At 39.6% G+C, this 12,273-nt stretch overlaps 1 protein-coding gene across 2 annotated transcripts in view; it reads left to right on the top strand.

Moving 5' to 3' along the window:
• ANKRD50 (ankyrin repeat domain 50) overlaps positions 1-4,753 on the top strand; it is a 43,176-nt gene extending 38,423 nt beyond the window's left edge. For both annotated transcript variants that reach the window (XM_086747395.1, XM_086747393.1), the window contains exon 5: positions 1,683-4,753. The gene's annotated coding sequence lies outside the window, so the exon portion shown is untranslated. The remainder of the gene's footprint in view (positions 1-1,682) is intronic.
• The last annotated feature ends 7,520 nt before the right edge of the window (positions 4,754-12,273 follow it).

Genomic DNA, 12,273 nt, shown 5'->3' with positions numbered 1-12,273 from the left:
TAATTTACTGACTTTTAAGCTGAAAAAGGAATTTTGTGTATCTTTTTCAGACCTGAATTGTCAGTGAGTCAGCTAAAACAGAACTATTTTTCTCCCTCTTCCTGATGAGGTTTACCTTTTCTGGAGTATTGGGAATGTGTTAATAATTAATATCTTATTCTTTATTTGAACTTCAAAAACACAGCATCTTTATGAAATCTATGCACACCTCAATGCATATTTGCTTATTTTTGAAAACTTTTTTTTTGTCTGTTTGTGTAAATGCTGCGTTTTTGACAGATCAGACTGCTGCTCCTTAGAACAAGAATGTTCTTGCTAGCTGCCTCGGTTCTGCTGCAGTTCACCCAAGACTGCAGGTTTCTAGGACGATTACAGGTGGTGCAGAATCCACAAATGGGAGGTTTTCAGCTGTCAAAAAAAAAACAAATGGGCTTTTCCCTGAAACGTCCTGGAAACTGATTTCACTTTAATGGAATGCATCTCTCTAGATGCAGCCGGGGTCTCTTGCGAATTGCAGAGCGTTAGAATATTGCGCAGGACTCGGAGATGTTTCCTTGGGGTTGGCATTTGGGTTAAATCAGAATATTTGAAACAATGCAGTGTTTCAAAAAGGCTGCGTGTTTGTAAAATCCAAATATTAGCAAAGGGTCAGGTGAGCTGTGAGGCAGGCAAAAGCGAAGACAACATCAGCAGGTACAGAGAGGAATAAGCAGGTGAGAAAGAATGCGCCCTAAATCTTTGTAAAAGTCAAAAGGACTTTAGATTCCCAGAGTTCTACATCGTGTCCAAACAGGCTTTAAATTTGTTTGTAATTTTTTTGTTTCCTGTCTCCATAAAACATATTAAAATGTTTAATTAAGAATTATATTTCCTAACTCTTCTGTACCTGCGCCTGATGTTTGGTGCTTGCTTTCATGTTGCGCTTTATTGTAAATAAATTGTGTAGGTCTGACATAGGATGTATTGATTTGACCTGGCCTGTCTTCAAAAGACTAGTTTTGATGGATTTTCCATCTTTGATTTTAAAATATAAACAAAGCGTGTAAAAAAAACTGGAACATTCCACCTACAATTTTGAAACTCAAATTGGGCTTTGCTTTATCTGGAACAAATAGTGCTTTACTGAAAATTCCAGGGGTTTTCTCTGTGAAGTACTTGTTTATGCAAGTGGCTAAGCATATGAGGTGCTGGATAACTAAATAGTTCCTTTTGCTTTTTCTCTAACAATTTTTCATAGCGTCATTTTAAATATGGAAGCTTAAAACAATTTTGTGGAGGTAATGAATTGTTCGGCACAGGCTATAATTTACCTCCTCTTTTGCCAAGTCTCCAGCACAAAAACAGTAATTTCCCTGACCGGTGAATAAATTAGTCACCTGTGGAGAATCACATCAGAAAAAGTCTACTGGCGCACCTGAGGAACGGCTTTCCTTCCCTAGCTGCCGCTTCCGAGCGCTATTTGGGAAGCTCTCCTGCTGCGGGGAGCTGGCAGCTGCTTTGGATGGTAGAGAGCACAGGGAATCAATCATGGGATTTGAGTCAGGCAGGAAATACTTTTCGTGATTGGTATGCTGTTGTGTGCTTTTAACTTTAATTAGAAGTGATCTAGCTCTCTTTCTGATAACAGTGTATTATGGAGTATTTCAAAACTTTTTTTTTTTTTTCTCTCTCTCTACTTTTAGGCCAATTCCATGATGCTACGAACAGAAGCGCTTCAGCTCTGAATGATTTATCAGCTGGCTGGGATGAAAGCGTACAATGCTTGTTTAGTCCACCTAAAAATTCAAGAATGTGATTACCACAGTACAGTTACCTTAATTACTGTAACGTGCCTACATTTTCAGGCTGCCTTCTCAGTATAACCCTCTGTGCTTCAAGAATTTTATTTTGTGTACTTTGTATTTAATACACAAAATGAGCACTTTTTTTTTAATTGCAGAAAGATACATGCCGTATTTCCCTGACAACAGCTGAAAATGGTGAGAACAAGGAATTCTGGTTTCCTTTTCCAGAACGCTTGGTAGAGGTGCATGTGCCACGGTGAACTGTGTATGGAAAGGCAGTGCTTTTTGTATTTATTTTCCTGTGGCTAAAGAAAATAAGGAGACAGCTTGTCACCTTTTGCATTGTTGTAATGTATGGTCAGTTCCCTGTGTCCTTCAAAAAGTTCTCTCCAGCAATACAAGTCTTGAAACAGTATTTTATAAATACTGTACTTGTGTGTTCTGTCTGTGTAACAGCTGTTCAGTGGTAGTAAAGGAGTCGGACTGCGACCGTCTGCAGTATCTTTGGGATTTTTAAGAGACAAAAATCCACTGTCTGGTACTACAGCACCAAATCTGGGTGGCAGACTGTGACCACTGAAAGCAATAGGCAAATTTTTGTCTTGGACACCTGATCTTAAACAGCCTCCATTATTGTTACGGTAATGAGATAACTGGATATGGGTATGTTTTAGGTGCTAAAGTAAAAGGTCTAATCCTGCTTTCATGTATAAGTTTATACGTTAGAAACAGCTCTTTCTTTTTTTTTTTTTTTCCAAGTTAAAGGACTGTATTGAGAATGTCAGGAGAACAAACCATGGAAAATACAGACGCTTTGTTAACGAGGCTGAGAGAATATACAGTGAGAGTACGATGGAAAAGTAAACGGTTCGTAATACCATTGTCTGGGGAGTACAGAGAGTAGGGAGTTAGCCCTGTCCTGAGACAATAACTCTTTAAAGCACAAATTTGTATGAATGTGTTACTGCTTCGGATGGATTAGGTAGAGCCAGCGTATCACTGTACCTGGAGCACGGTTAATTGGCAGCCTGGGTAGTCCATCTACAGACAATGGAAAGCTGGTTCCCCGTTCTTGCAGCAGAAGAATTTTACTCATATGAAAGAGAGCAAAATCAAGGCCATTGTTGTGAAAGAGAACAGTATGAATTTTTCCTTTGAATGTGCACATCTTACTTGCACAGCTCTGTGAGTGATAAAATGAAACAAGTGGGTTATTTTCTCCTAAAAATGCAAGCTCTATTCTGCTATTCACCATTACACAGCCTTGCTCTTTAGAAAATAAGCCTATTTTTGTATGTGAGTATTTCTTCTAAAGGCTTGGGATTCATCTTTTTCATACTCTAATTCTGATCATTCCACAAATAAGATGATAGAAAGCTGAGGTTATTTTTCATAGAGGATTCCTTAAACGTATGGCTATCCTGCAACTTTGATAAATGGCCCCTGGATGTATATGTAGTGCATATTCTGAGGCACTAAAGGGCTCCGTGTCTTGTTATTATGATTAACAATCATCAGAACATTTTTATTTTATTTTTTTTTTTTAGTATCTTGCACCTCCATTCTTATTTGCTTGTTAGTAAATGTAAAAAGAACCTTTTCTAGTCAGGCATTCAGCATATAGTAAAATTAGATGTGAAAAGTTGACACACGGCAATATTAATTATTCTGAATGTTTCATGTATTGAATTTCTTGTCCCCGTGGGACAATTATAAAACAAACATAACGGGAGTCTGGCAGAATGGCCTTAAGATGGTTGATGGCTCAGTAAAGAGAGAGTACCAAAATGTTCTCAGCAAACTTGTTCTGAACCTCAAGTAGAGTACATTTGCTATACTGTGCAAGAATAGAACTTTCCTTAGTTGTTAGGTGTACGTTTTGTTCTGTAGAAAAGGATTCCTGAATGCCAACATTTTTCTACTGACTTCGACTGTCATTGGGGTTATATTTATTTAATTTTATTGTGTTGTTATTAATCGCACCTTGTGGACAGAGGACGTAAAAATATGGCCAGTTTCACAAGGGGCCACAACTTATAGATAGCCTGATGGTTTTTGTCTGAATAATATTTACATTTGAAGCAGTTGCTGGGGAAACCTTATATCCAAATCAGCAGAAAATAGACCTGTTGAAAATGTTTTCAGAACGACAATTCTTACAGATTTTTTGAATATCACTTTGGAACAGAGCATGAATTGCTTTAAAACATCTACTTTCTCAGAAGGTCTGTGTAATTCCACATCATTGCTATTGCGTGCGATTTTTAATATCACTGTTTGTGAAGGTTTTGCGTAAAAAAAAAAAACAAAAAAAAAAAAAAAAGTTGCTGTTCCCCCTGTTGTTTGCTCTGTTCTGCTCTGCTCTTTCGCATCTGTACAATCAAGTGGAGGTGAATGGAATTGCATAGCTGTGACTCAGCACAGTTTCTCCTGGCAAGGTAACAGTTCTCACAATCTAAAAAAGCCTGAATAAAACATGAATCCTCTTTCTCTTCATCCCATTTCACTGGTGTTTCCAAGGTCATCTCCACAAGACATCTAAAATTCTTTATGGGAGTGCTGGGGAAAAGGCTGGTTTGTGAACACCGCTATCAATACTGTATGCGTGTGGAAAAGCTCTTCAAAAGAGAAATGCATTAAGAGAAACAGAGGAACAACTGGTGCATTTTTGTCTTCTCTGTGATCAGTATTGAAAACATTACCATTTATTTAAAAATAAAAAGGTATTTTCCCTCATCAGTTACTCTGCTATGCAGATGTCTGTTTATGCTTAATATTCCCCATCTGAACTCCTCAGTTGACTTGGTTTGCAGACAGACTGTTTTTCCTGGAGTGGGTTGTAAATAGCCTTTAATGTACATTGAATGAATTTCACATTGTAAAATTTTTATTTTATTCCTTGTATTATATTAAGCAAAAATCCCTGTGTATATGAAAGTGCATAATAAATATATTTGCTTTTCAGCAGACATCTAACTGTTTTCATTTTACTACCTCGTTTCCTGGGACATCTCAGGAAAAGGTTATTAAACCTGATTAACATTTGTGTAGTACTTAATGAAATGCAATGTATGTGTCCAGTAGGCAGTTTAGGCTAAACTCGTACCCCGATGTTAATTCGTGTGACCCTGCTTATCACTCAACTGGCCTTTTTCACATTAATCTGAGTCAACCTTGAGCATTTGCAGGAGAAAACTCACTGCATGTTCTTTTGTTCAAAGTGACCGTTATATACCATATATACCAGGAGGGCAAATAAATTCAGTATTTCAGTTGCTGTAAGTTCTTTACCACTTCAAATGGTATTTGTTGATTATCTCTTTGATCAGTGTTCCTCTGTAGTATTTTTCAGTTGAAGCAAAAGCTCGCTTACTGATGGTGGCTACTAATTTTTCTTGAACTTGTTATTAAAAAAAAAGGTAGGAGTGAGAAGTTTTCTGATCACTACAATAATCCCATTTGCCCCTGTGATCTTGTCCTCACCTCTGATTTAGATTATATACCCATCCTGATTTCTCTGCAGAGTTGTTGAGTGTGAAGGCTGTGCCTTCTGCAAATGATGGTTCAGGTTTAGCTCCGTGCATTCTGGTTCACGGTGCTTCCAGCTGTCGACTGATTCCATGGGTCGACTGATTTCTAAGATTAGGAGAATGACAAAAATTGTCGGTAACTGTTGACTTGTTTTCTGTGTTTTTCTGTGGTTTTTCACAACAATTATTGACCCACTTTTGTTAAGTTCTTTATGTCTGAAATAACTAAGTATGAGATATTAGTTCAGTGGCTATTTTTCATTGAGGCAAGGAGTCATTTTTACTGTGAATTAATCTTTTGAGTCAGTTATATTACATTCCAGAGAAACACATTTTCTTCAGATAATCACTGTAATAATATTTAAATAAAATTATTCAACACCTGGTTTTAATCTCTTATTCTATGGAATATAAACAATCATGCTGAATAATGCTTCACATCTTCTGTGAGATCTTTACAACAATTTGACATGTTATTTTCCAAAAGAAAGCTGGGACTAGTTGGCACAGTGAACTACAGCTTTTCAGTTGGAGGCCCTTTGAGAGGCAGCAATGAGAATTTGGCATTGATCTAACTCCTAATCATTTTATGCTACAAAGAGTCACAGAAATAGGGTGTGGGACTGAGAATTCTACTTGGCAAATCATTATATTAAAGAAGTCTCCAAATTTCCATGTAGGTAACATAAACAAATTGACCTTTAGAATGAAAATCTAATTTACTGGTGTCCCAGAAAGACCTACTGTTCTCACTTTTATTCTTTTAAGTTTGTGACTTACAAGAATAGACCAGCCAAGTCACAGAACTACAGTTACAGGTAGGTTTTGAGCCAGAAGCCAAAACAGCTTCTAACAGACTCCTGTGATAAAATCTTCCATCTTCAGGAATTTAGTTTGCGTCCTGTAACTGTTTCTGATGGATTAAGAACACAGTAAAGGATTTCGTGGTTTGATTTGGGACCTTTTTGTCATCTTTGTGTCTCATTAGTTCATCTTGGACTCCTCAGTTTGTTCTGTAGGTTTATCTGTTTTACTTACTGTTGGCCTATGTTAATTAGGCCAGGTTCCAGAAACCCCCATTCCAGTCTGTTTACTATTTCTAAATTTTATTATTATTTTGTTTTTAAACTACAATAGTTCACCAAGTTAAGATGAGAAGTCTGACTCACGTAATGTGGGCAAGCTGCTACCCTTAAAGAGTGGTTTTCCAGCTCCGGTCTGCAAAACCCTCATGATTCATCAATGAATTTTAAGGACTTCATAAAAAGGTAACCCAAAAAAAAAAAAAGAAAGCAAACCTATTATTAGGCAACTTGAATTCATAAGGGGGCCTTAGGCATTTGCAAATCAAAAGCCTGAAAACCACAACTCTAAAGTTTCAGCTAAATAAGTAAGTGGGTTTAAGGCTAAAAATTTTTTATTTACTAGTTGGTTTGGGAGCAAATAAAAATGCAAAAATTTTGAGAGCTGTTCCAGGCACCTATTGCAGTTCATCCAGTCAAAGCCTGGCAGTTGGGTTATGATTTGATTTAAAGATGTGGTTGTATTTCCAGTTAAGTTTTGTTCATTACAGAACTAGGAGAAATCATAAATACTTCCTGCAGGGGAACAGCACCTGTACATAGGCCGTTACATTTCATCTTTCTGCGTGCAAAGCCAGTATTCCCAAAAGAGAAGAAAGCATACAGGAAAGTGTTGGTCAAATTAGCAGGCGAGGGTTGTAATGGAAAGGCCAAACAAGGGTAAGTTAAAGTGAGTGTTCAGAATATTTCACTTGACCATGTTAAAGACTTTACTTTTTTTTTTTTTTTTTTTTTAACTGCTGGAATGGTGATGATAATGTACATGTTCAGATCTATACTTACTGAGAAAGGCAGTCTGTTTTATTTGAAGTGCCAGAGAGGGCAGGAACTTCTTAAAGAATCCTTTGCAAGATGCTTGGTTAAATTACTGTTGCGAATTGTAATTGCAAATTATTGTTACGGGCAAACCAGACTCAACTTGGGAAAAAATATTTCAATTTATTAATAATAAAACCAAAGAAGGAGAGAGGAAAAAAAAAAATGAAAGAGAAAAAAACACCTTCCCTCCACCCCTGCCCTCTTCCTGAGTTTTACTTGATCCCAAATTATCTCCACCTGTTCCCCTCACCCCCAAGCAGCACAGGGGGAATAGGGAATGGGGGTCATGGTCAGTTCATCACTTGTCACTTTCCTTCTTCTTCGGGGGAAGAACTCCTCACATTCCTCCCCTGCTCCAGCGTGGGGTCCTTTTTCACGGGGTGCAGTCCCACCAGAACGGCTGCCCCAGCGTGGGCCCTCCATGCGCCACAGCCTCCTTCAGGCATCTGCCTGCCCCGGCGTGGGGTCCTCCATGGGCTGCAGGTGGATCTCTGCTCCTCCATGGGCTGCAGGTGGGCAACCTGCTTCATCACGGGCTGCACCATGGGCTGCAGGGGAATTCTGGCCAGGAGCCTCATTACTGCTCCCCTCCTTCTGCACTGACCTTGGCATCTGCAGCCGTTCCTCTCACCAGAAATTCTTCACAACCGGCTCGGGCAGACACCTCTCAGGTTCTCCTCACATCTCCTCTCCTCTCTTCTCTCAGCCCAGCCAAGTTGGGCCCAGTCAGCCGCCTGGTGGGAGGCGAGAGGGTGAGGCCTGCAAGGCTTCTGCCTTCCACTCCCTACTCCCACTTCTGCTTCTTTTTTTAAATTATTTTCCCTTTCTTAAATACATTATCACAGAGGCATCATCACTTTCACTGGGCCAGCCGTGGGTCTGCCCTAGGCCCAGCCGAGTGCACCAGACAAAGGGGAAACTTCTAGAAGCTTCTTGCGGAAGCTGCCGCTGTAGCCCCCGTGCTACACAAAACCAGCACAATCTCCTACAGAGAGAACTTAAAAAAAAATTAAGGTAAGTAATAAAATTTACTTTTTTCCATGATGAGTTGTGCACTTGTTGTGTCTTGGTGAACCTTAGGCAACCTCACAGGGACACTGTTTAAAATTCAGAGCTTTATTCATGGATAACAAAGACAGAGTGGATCTTTATTATGATTTATTCTGTCTTCTTCCATTATACTGGCTATTGTTTACCATTGTATTTTCCCCAAGTACAAAACAATCTAGTTTTATTCAGCAGTACTGAAACAAAGAATTAGCCAAGTCTATCAGTATGTCTGAACAAAATGCATTCCTACAGTGCTCAAGATTGCTTTAATGATAATAATTACATTGCCATTTTTCCATATCACTTTTTTAGAAGGTGTTAATTTTACCAGTAAATCCCAAAACACTTTACAGAAAAGACCAGAGGAGTACTGAGATAAAGAAATGTTTGCCCTGCCAGTCACTTCACAGGCCAAAAACAAAGTCAGGAAAAGCCCCTGGGTCTCTCTCAGCGCAAGGCAGTTCTGCTGCCTTGAATAACCTGTTGTCTGGCATTAACTCATATCCTGCTTTTTTTGGTTGCTTTTTTCTGCGTTTGCAGCGTAACTTGCTGGAGGCTCTCCACGCAGCTGGGTGCCGCCGGCTCAAGGTCTTTGCCCATCCGTTTGAGCTGTGTTGGAGATGAGTCAGCTTCCATTTGGAGGCCTCTTAGCTGAAAGATTTTTATTAGGTTGGGCAGACGACTACCTCATCGCGTCTGGCGTGTACTTGGGTAGCGTGGCACATGGGAGAGAGCTCGCTGCGCTCTGTGTGTAGCCATGCTCGTTTTTGCTGCTGCAATCAGATCTTTCAAAAGCTCCTCCTGAAAAAAAAAAAAAAAAAAAAAGAGGCTTATCCAGGAACCTGATTGACAGATATGGAAAGACCCCAAGAGTTTTTCAAACTTGATGAGAAGCAATATTGAGCATGCATCCCACCCTTCATGTTCTGGTGCCAGTTTTCTCCAAATGTAATACTCTGAATTGAATGGAAAACAAAGCAGCGTGACTGTTTCTATCTCTGGTAACACTTAACGTCTCCCTCGTGCCTTGGTTAGCTGTTGATCTTTCGACAAAATAATGGGGCTGTCTGTTTCTGAAGGTTGTCAGTTGATGGTATTCATGGTATTGAGAGACAAGATCTTTTTACAGGCACAATGTTCAAAGCATATAAATTTTTCAGAAGCTGGATGCGACCAAGCTGTCTATATGTCTTTCCAGTTATAGTTTTTCTGAAAGGCAGAGCAAAAAGGACAAGAAGCATTGATGTACAAGATTTGCATGTGTGAGAGAAAACATGGTGAGGGGGAAAGGTTCATGTCATCTTACAAGTCTTCAAAACACAATTCACTAATTGCTGTGTCTAAATGACTATATTACTAGAACAAACCTTGAGGTTATTAGCGGGTGCATAATTAAGAGCAAGAGTCCTCATTTGTCTACAGGAGGTGTTAATTGCAGACAAGGCAGAAGTGCCTTTGCCCTGGCTCTGTTGCAGTGTTCTCCCTGGTAACACCATAGTTAATCCAGTCTACTTGTCTTCTGTTGAGATTTCCCACAAGAGGACTAGATGAAGTTGGTTTTGAAATGATTTTGCAAATTATGTTTTTAACATGTGATATTAAGGAACAAAATTATTCAGGGACATTCCTATTTGCATGGGGTGGAGACTCCCTCCTTGAGCAGTTACACCCATTTCCATAGCAGTACTTCAAGAGTGTGGTTTCCTTCACTTGAAGCGAAATCTGCACCTAAATTGGTGTTACAGTGCTTTTTGCTCACGCTGCTGGCTCATTTACACGAAGCTTGCTTTTACAAAGGGCAAGTCTTTCCCCTTTGCCAGGATGGGATGATGAATTTAAGAACAGCCATTTCAGGACACATCAGAAATTCATCCAGGCCAGCAATCTGTCGTTAGCAACGACCAATATTAGATGTGAATAGAAGAGTGTAAGAACAGAGTAAACTTGAAATGATTTTTCCTCTGAATACTGTCCAATAGTTTGCGGTTCAACGATTTCCAAACCCAGAGACAGTATCTTTGTCTTTAATATTTTCTATATTGGTCAATATTAACCAAATCAGGAACAAGTGGCTGAGATGGGAAAAGCACATTGTAATTTTTAAAAAGTATTTGTTCTTTAAGGGTCTGATCAATCAGCTACCAAACACAGGTTTTAATCCGTAAGTAGATTTATACCAGAGGTCTATCTATCAAAAAAATCTTGTCTGGTATGGAATAAATGTGGAGCACTTGATATTAACATTATACAATGCAGAAAGTAAAGATGTTACTTGAGACAAAAGAGCTTCCTCGCATCTGCTAAAAACTTGTTTTGCAACAAGCAAGAAAAAAACATTTGCACTGACCCAGATCCTTGTAGGGAAGCTAGTAGGTCTTTTTGCATAGAGACAAGACAATCCTAAGAGTGAAAACATCGGAGTTATTTTTTCCTTATTACCAGTTAACAATGTGAACAAACTTGAATATTGATTCATTGTCTCTTCAGCTATTAGTCAAAGCCATCAGATGTCAGTAATAAGGAACATATACTCTCAAAAATGAGTGTTTTTAAAATTAAAAGCATGCACAAAGGGGAACACAGGTGCAAGAGAGTGGTACCGTCACACTTCTCATCTGTACTGCCATGCAGCACAACTGTAACAGGGTAAAAAGGAAAATTAATCTAGCAGATTTACTCCCTCCTGCTTTTCCTAAGCTCCCAGTTTGCCAAACTGTGTTCCCAGGATCAAGCTCTTACCCTGCAGAAATAATGGCTGTTTCTTTTCAATCTGTTTTCATTTTACTCTGTGATATTCATAGATCTCACGGGCAATGACTAGAAGTTGCCAAGTAGTGTCAAGCTGGTTTAAACTTGATGTTCCCCACGCTCCTAATCTACTTCTTTAGAAATAAAACAAGTTTCCACAGCTTAGATAACACCATGGTTGAAGTATTACCTGGCTCCTCCAGCTTTCCCACTCCAGCAGGACCTCTAGGTTGCAGGTGCTGTTCCTCACATGGCAAAACCACGGTCTCAATTAAACCTGCTCCGTTTGTCACTTAATTAGGGGGCAAAGTGCTGCTGAGTGTGGAGCTGGACGAACAGAAGAACACGTTGTCTCTCATCGCAGCAGTACCTACCAACCTTGGGCAACGTGTAGGCAGCCCCTAGACAATGAAACTGCGAGACAGCAGAATTGATAACAGTATTTTATTTTTTTTTCCTAACAGCTGAAGTTTTGTGAAATTTTGAATGCTTTAAAGTACAAAAGATTTTTAAGAATGGATGTGGAAGAGACAGTCTTGGCCTTTACATGGGTGTTTATTACTGTCCCAGGTAGTGCAGGAGTAAGTGCAGAATATCTTGTTCGAACATTCAGCTCCATGGTGGGCAGCACAGGCTGGCTGGAGTGAGAGCAGACCTGATAAAAAATGAGAGATGAGAGTGGGAATCAAAGCCTTCACAAACACAAGTGGCTCTTTTTTAATATGGCAGAGGAGGGGGTGCCAATTGCGAGTCAAGTGGCATAGCAAGAGCCATCCTAGAGAAGTTCTCCTTGAACGTTGACTCAGGATGGGTATAGCACAAAATGTGAGGTATGGGAGTTTTGCCTTGCGAGAAGAAAGAAGCATTCATATATCCGAGAGATTGCTGAGACTGACAGAAGAGGTCCTGAAAAGAAAGGTCTGAGTTGATGACCAAGTTAGTGACAGGATGAGTGTACATCTTGCTACTGATGTAATCTGGGCTGTCCCCTGTTCGGGATCAGCTAGTCTGAAGACATCGTTTGGAGTACTGCTGTAGCATTAAGGTAGAAAGTAGGCTAGCACATTGTGACCACTCCCTAAGGATGTGGACTTTAATCCATGCATTCATTATTTTGAAATTACTTCAGGCTATTTAAGTGGGTTTGTTCTATTTTGGGGATGTTTGCCTAAATCTATTGTGCAATTAAGACCACCAATAGCCTGCTGTGTGCGACGTGGCTGGGACTGCAGCGTGGTTGCTGCATCCAGCGCCGGCAGC

Source organism: Chlamydotis macqueenii, chromosome 4 (genome assembly GCF_036417535.1).
Source record: "Chlamydotis macqueenii isolate bChlMac1 chromosome 4, bChlMac1.mat, whole genome shotgun sequence".
Lineage (NCBI taxonomy): Eukaryota > Metazoa > Chordata > Aves > Otidiformes > Otididae > Chlamydotis > Chlamydotis macqueenii.
The sequence above is the reverse complement of the archived record's forward strand: the minus strand, read 5'-3'. Positions and strand labels throughout refer to the sequence as shown.